At 43.9% G+C, this 7,500-nt stretch overlaps 1 protein-coding gene across 1 annotated transcript in view; it reads right to left on the bottom strand.

Moving 5' to 3' along the window:
- LOC123511192 (microfibril-associated glycoprotein 4-like) overlaps nucleotides 1-7,500 on the bottom strand; it is a 76,075-nt gene that overhangs the window by 14,689 nt on the left and 53,886 nt on the right. The window contains exon 5 of the mRNA XM_045266852.1: nucleotides 1,763-1,819. The gene's annotated coding sequence lies outside the window, so the exon portion shown is untranslated. The remainder of the gene's footprint in view (nucleotides 1-1,762; nucleotides 1,820-7,500) is intronic.

The following is a 7,500-nucleotide window of genomic DNA, read 5'->3' as shown; positions in this document are numbered from 1 at the left end:
AAAGAAAGGAAGAAATAAAGAGGAAGAAGAGGAGAAGGAGTAAGGATTTTTGACCTTGGTGTATTTAAATGTTTGGTTTGTAGTAGTGTTGCGGTGTGTGTGTGTGTGTGTGTGTGTGTGTGTGTGTGTGTGTGTGTGTGTGTGTGTGTGTGTGTGTGTGTGTGTGTGTGTGTGTGTGTGTGTGTTTTTTTTTTTTTTTTGCATGGGGGGATATCTGTCTGGTTTTAAGTCTCTCTCTCTCTCTCTCTCTCTCTCTCTCTCTCTCTCTCTCTCTCTCTCTCTCTCTCTCTCTCTCTCTCTCTCTCTCTCTTTCATATGCACCAACACATAGGGGGAGGAAAAAGAATGACAGACACAACACTGCATGACTTTGTACAACTATTCCTCTCCTTCCAGTTAAAATTTACCCTTGCCAGTCGAAGCTCAGCGGTGTTGCTCCTTCACCAACCAATAAACCGTGCTCAAGTTCCCCCCAGGCGGCGTTAGAACAGTGTCTCGCCTCCCGCTTATCTGCTGCTGCTGCATAGAAAATGTGATCTGAGGAAGCTAACGAGGAAAAGTGAAGGGTAAGAAGGATGCTGCTTTCGTTCAGGTGGTCACTGAAGAGAGAGGGATTGTGTGTTCTCTCTCTCTCTCTCTCTCTCTCTCTCTCTCTCTCTCTCTCTCTCTCTCTCTGACAGAAAGGCATCTAGCTATGAATGGTGGCGGGGCCTTTACGAAGTGAGGCGTTTCTGGGCTGATGATCACATGACGCAGTATCTTCCGCCTCAGTACCAAGTGACGAGCTCCGCGTGACGTCAGTGTGTTCCCTCCCAGGCCACCACCGGGCGTTGCTTCGCTGAAATTATTTTCAAACGTTAATATGCACGAACTGCTTCGCCAATTATCCAATTTTAACGGTTCAGAAATCTGCCGCCAGCGGCCACTGCTTTCTCCATAGTAGTTTGAAAACTTCTCGATCTAGGTCGATGTTACACTGAATAGTTCACGAATCTGCCGTGAAAGGACAGAGTAGTCTCCAGATTGGCTCCAAGGCTTGCTGGCCGGGCGGTGTTACCTCCTGCTCACAACAGTTATAAGATGAGGACGGAGGGAACATCTTTCTGATGCTCAATTAACTAACCATGAGCTCTTTTTACTTTTACAGCAAATAAAGAGAGTATTCTTCTTGTAATATGAGGCCACTGTAGCATAGCAGTGGTGTTCATTGGCGGCCAGAAACAAACACTCTTACCATTCATAAACAAAAAAAAAAAGAAAGGGAAGAAAAACGGAGATGCAAGGCGGTAGTTACATATTGCTAAGACGCCCGACAGAACCTTTCCACAGAAGCACACACACACACACATACACACACACACACACACACACACACACACACACACACACACACACACACACACACACACACACACACACAAATCACTCTTCACTTAAACCAGTTTTCTGTTTCATGTAGGACTCAACCTTCAACGTTTCACCAGGTTGAAGCATTCTTTAGGTTTTTTATTATGCCAGACAGTTGTTGAAGCAACAGTCACTGCCTTGGAGAACACTTTCCATCGCTCCACGCCCTGTACAGTGAGCGCAGCAGCCTTCCCTCCCACATCCCTCACCGCTAATCAAAGCGTTACCTTTAAAGAACCCGCGGCTGGCCAACGCTGTCAGCCGGGATGAAACTTGTAACCTTTCCACAGCTTCACCGCAGAGCCACCTGCTCCCCAGCCTCGACAGGTTAATGGCGACCTAACTGTTATATTACCTCAACCTTCACGCAGGCTTGGCTGTCCTCCTGCTGCGCCCACGTGTCCACCTTTCACTGCAATGACGAAAATAAAATTGTTAGATGGCCACTTCCAAAAAAAAAGGAGAAAAAAGAAATGTGTTTCAGTCTGATTAGGAACTTGTAGAAACGTTTTGATGTTCCTCCCTTGATGGAGTTCACGCAAAGCTAAGGAAAACACAGTCAGGCAGACTTTCAAAGTTTGTTAACAAAAGAACAAACCAAATTTTCTCCACTGCTACAAAAACTAAGGTTCAAGGTGTCAGTAAATATTTGCCATTCCACTCACAGTCTGCAGGGAAGAGTCTGATTAAGTGCGTCAGTTTCCTACACAACATGATTCACCAGTGTGTGGACTTTAACAGCGCCATGCATCACCTCTAGTGCCGAGCTGAGCAGTGCGTCTTGTCAGCTTAGTGAAGGGTAGTCTATCCTATCAACACTAGTGTGTAAAGCATTGTCATTGGTGCATTGCAAAGAAGAGAACGTGACAGTCCGCTGGTTCTTTCTGAATTAACGAGGCGCGTGATACTCCAAACAAGGCGCATATCCAACCAGTTCCCAGAACCCTTTGCCTTTGTGTTCCTTCCCCGCTCCAGGAGTAATCAATGCCAGTTCACAACAACAATGTGCCACTTGTATTTCAATGGCCAGCCTTTTCTTTTTCAGTCTCCGCTGTGAAGGTTCCTCTCCAATCATTGACAGAAAAGAAAGTAACGAACAGATGCGCGACACCTGACACCTTCTCTACAGTAAATGTTTCGTTCTCTCTTTCTCCTTCTTACGGTCTATTCAATTTTGCCCTTTTTCCCAGAGTCTATTACCTCAAGTAGTGCACCGGTATCTCCTTGGGCACACCTCCTATTAAAGGAACACACACACACACACACACACACACACACACACACACACACACACATACTTTCTCTCTCTCTCTCCGTTCCACCTCCTTATCCTGCCATTCTTTCTAAGTAGTCCATTAACCCAAAGTACCGCGCCAGTATTTCCCGGACGGTCACGAACAAGGCACGTTTGTAAAAAGAAAACGGTGTCGAATTGATTCCCTTGACACACATGCTCGTACTCTCCAACATTTCTGTGCTTCACCTCCACTATACTTCAAAAGTCTTTGTTTGAATTCACACGTTTTTTTTTTTTTTTTTTTAAGGTGTTTTTACAGAGGCAGAGTGATAAGATTTCTAACCTCGTAACTGAAGAAACACTCTTGAAAACGCCGCTAATTATCTCTGTGCCCTTGGAAAATAGTCGTGGTGAGAGGAGAGCATTTTCTAAGGTATTTTTACTATTATAGAGGCAGAATGACAAAATTTCTACATTATTAACTAGAAAAACACTCTTGAAAACGCCGCTAATCATCTCTGTGGCCTTGGAAAATAGTCGTGGTGAGAGAGAAGAGCGTTTCTGAATCCGGACCACTGACCAACTCATGGACAGAGAGGCTGCATGGGTGGAAAGAGACAATCATGCTCCATACGGGTACTGCCACGTGTAGGCTTAATGACTCCTGACAACTTCCCTTATAGGCCTGCCTAATTATTCTCTATCCACTACAAAACAGCCCATCGCAGAACATCCAGAATTCTTTAACCACTTCAATACCAGGACGCGTTTTCTTATTTATTTTGCTTACTATTTGGCGATTTTATACCGCTTCAGAAATTTACGTGGGCGATTAAAATAGTGAAGGCTCTGGCTATTCAATCTTCTGACCTCTATAGACCCTTCCTAATGCAAATAAAATCGTCTAAATATACCCAGAAATTCGTGATAAAAATGCCTTTCAGTACTAAAGGGGTTAAACAGTCATTTGATATAAGAACACAGTAACATAACCAAAGTTGCAATAAGTCACCGGGCCTACACGTGGCAGTCCCAGCGTGAAAACACCTTCTTCCCACTTCCACTTGTAACGGTGTCCAGAAAAAAAAAATTATCCACTAAATTACAACAGTTTTCAAGACAATTATCCCGCTCTCTTTAGGCTAACTATTTCGATTCTGCACGGGGACTATAGTGTGTCTACTCTAAAATGGCTCTTGGGTTCAAAATACAGTATAGCTTATTCTATCCTATTCACTATCACAGATGCACTATAGTCTGTCTACTCCATAGTGGCTCCTAGGTTCAAAATATAGTGTAGCTTATTGATGATATAATTGATTTTAGGGGAATAATACTTGCTTGCTGTTGATCCACACACTTACCACGAGGTCAGGCTACGGTTTTCCTCAAGATCTGACAACCACGCATTCCCTGAGACACTATTCAGAATGAGACCCACGAGCCACTTTAGGGCAGACAGGCTATAGCAACCAAGTGAGTCTTTTTTATATACTTTTTTTGCCCTTGTCCAGCTTTCCCCTCATACATAAAAAAAAAGTGATGCATTACATTTAAACCTCCACTGGAACACACTTCTCATAACCAACACACGCAGCAACTGTAACTCTCAACACGTGTATACGAGTATCTTGTCATAAGTACTTAAGTGTGGACTCCCTCCGTGTCAGGAAGTCATCAGTCCTCCCCCGGCGGTGCAAGTGACAGGAGGTGCAGGCGCAGTAACACAACGGTCACCTGTACACGTCCATCACTCAGGACAGCTCATGAATAACTCCTGCTCTTCTCCCTCGTATAGATTTCGCGTGGCTGGCGTGCGGCGCGGGGCTGTGTTGTGACCCCCATGCAACAGCCCCGACTCTATTTGCCATTGCTGCCTGCGTGAGTTCCCGGTTCATACTCTTTTCTTAACTCCTTCAGTACTGAGATGCAGTTTTACCTTGAGATTAAAACATTCTATTTACATTAAGAAGGGTCTATGGAGGTCAGAAGATTAATGGCCAGTCTTTACTATTTTAAATCCCACACATAAGTTTCTGAAGCTGTAGAAAATCACCAAATAGTCACCAGAATGAATATGGAAACGTGTCATGGTACTGAAGGGGTTAATTACCAGCCATTCAGAGACATCTTTTCTTGTTTCTACAGTTACATCCGGACACTGTGCTGGCCAGAGAGCCGTTATTCAAAATCAAACTTTATTATGCTTGAGTCCATTAATTATTGCCCCATACTGATTACTGACCTAGAGAGCAAAGTGTCTCTAAATCCGGACCACTGACCACCTCATGGGCAGGGAGGCTGGGTGGAAAGAGGCAATCATGCTCCATACGGGCACTGTCACCTAAACAACTCTGTCAGATCATTCACCCCGTCACTCTTACAATGTGAAAAGTTACCCATACATTTTTACAAATACATTAAAACACTGAGTTTATTTATAATCTAATGTTTGGCACCACAAAACAAAATGATGGCTACTCAATCTTTTTTTCGTGCGTCATTTAAATTTTCAGTTATGATTTAGATTCAACGTCACAAAGCAAAATAGGAACCTGTTTTTTTCTTTCAAATTTTGCAACACTTGTTCGCTTCAACACTTTATCATGTCAGTCCCAGCAGGACAAAAATATCAACGGTGTATGGACAGGCAGACAAAAACCCAATCGAGTATTAACACAAAGCTTCTTGGTCAATACGTGTAGCATCTTTAGTTTCTATTTGCAGTGGTCGCTGGAAGCCGCCACTACCACCACCACGCAGCCTCAGCGCCACACTGCCCGCACCGCTGCCCGCTCGTGTGACCCATCCATCACATCCTTACGAATGTCTCGCGTCACAGGAGCTGGCTTGCATGTCGAGCGCCGCCTGGGATTGTGTGGCGGTCCATTTAGGGGGAGTGTATGAGGTAAGAATGGCATAACATCACTCTTCCTCCTCCTCCTCAGCCTCTTCCTCGTGCTACTCCTCCTCTTACTTCTACCTCAGCACTCCTCCCCACTTTCATCACCATCAGCACCATCATCAGCAGCTTTCATGATTCCAGTGCAAGGCTGAAGAAAGAAATCTCCACATCTTCCATCCGTCTGAGTTGCCTGGGTGTCTGTTCCACGCTCCCTCTGCAGGTCTTATTTTCACCTGTTCATCGAGTTGTCCGTTTGCCGTTCTTTCTAATTAACCTTTACCGTCTCTCTGCAGGTGTTTCATTGCTGCTGTTGTTCTTCTGTTGTAAATCCTCTCAGCAAAGCGAATTTTTGTCTTATCTACTCCTGTTTTGTATCGCTATGAAGTTATATCTATCCTACACTTTTTACTGTTTATCTATTCTACTTATCGCCGTTCCTAAGTTGGTGTTTCGTTGTTGTGATTATTCCCCTTTTATTATTTTCATTTGATCTATTTTACATATCTCCCCTCTCTTTTTTTACCAATATGTCTTTACCTATGTAACTATTATTTTGCTTTATATCTGTACACTGCCCTTCCTTCACTCTAACCGATCTATTATTTGAGGAGCGAATATTTCCTGTCTAATGCCAATATATAATCTTTTCACCACAAGCATTCACCTTCCCCTCAGCTCTTCCCTGCCGCCTAACCCTTGATACTCCCTTCTAAGTTCTCCAAGTTCCACCAAGCATTACTCCCTCCAGTCAGCCGTGGGCACTCACCTGTCACCCCACCGTTCTTCCACCCTTCCAAGTCCCTTCCAGTCTAGAGAACCGGTTATAGCGCCTCTGCCAGACTCGTCCCCTCTTCCTCCTACGCTCCACACGGCTCCACACATCGCTGCACACACACACACACACACACATACACATACACACCAACGCCTTCCTTCCATTCAAATGGTTATGCTGTAAAATCTCATTCAGATATCCACCTACACTCTCTCTCCACTTTTTTCTAATCTATAACCACCTCTGCACATTCTCTCACTCCTCCTCCACCTCCTCCTCCTCCTCCTCCTTTTTCTCCTCCCACTCCCTCCTCGCCCTCCTTGCATAAACAATACTTTCTTTCTCGACTCATAAATAGAGCAATAATAATACAAAAAAAGTTAGTCCCTGATAAGACGTTTGGGAATTGATTTAGAAGTAAGAAAGGAAGAGAAAACGAAAAGAAAGAAAGAAGTGAAAAGAAAAAAGATAAAAGAAAAGATGTAGTGAAAGAGAGAAAAACAACTATAATGATAACACAAAGAAAAATATGGAAATCTCTCTCTCTCTCTCTCTCTCTCTCTCTCTCTCTCTCTCTCTCTCTCTCTCTCTCTCTCTCTCTCTCAGACCTGAAATATGAATTTGTAAGCACAGAAATGTAGAAAATAATAAAATGACGAAATAAAAAAAAGACCAAAAAGAAATTTTAAAAATCTCCAGCTCGGAATTCGAAATGATAAGCAGAAAAAAAAAGAGAGAGAGAGAGAGAGAGAGAGAGAGAGAGAGAGAGAGAGAGAGAGAGAGAGAGAGAGAGAGAGAGAGAGAGAGAGAGAGAGAGAGAGAGAGAGAGAGAGAGAGAGAGACAGACAGACAGACAGACAGACAGACACACACACACACACACACACACACACACAGAACACACACACAGACACACACACACAGACAGAAACACAGACAAACACACACACACACACACACACACACACACACACACACACACACACACACACACACACAGAAACACACACACACACACACACACACACACACACACACACACACACACACACACACACACACACACACACACACACACACACACACACACACACACACACACACACGCAGAACCAGACAGAGAAACAGAAACAAAAAAAAAAGAATAAATAAATCTCACCCAGGAACTTGGAACAG

Source organism: Portunus trituberculatus, chromosome 31 (genome assembly GCF_017591435.1).
Source record: "Portunus trituberculatus isolate SZX2019 chromosome 31, ASM1759143v1, whole genome shotgun sequence".
NCBI classification, from domain to species: domain Eukaryota; kingdom Metazoa; phylum Arthropoda; class Malacostraca; order Decapoda; family Portunidae; genus Portunus; species Portunus trituberculatus.
The sequence above is the reverse complement of the archived record's forward strand: the minus strand, read 5'-3'. Positions and strand labels throughout refer to the sequence as shown.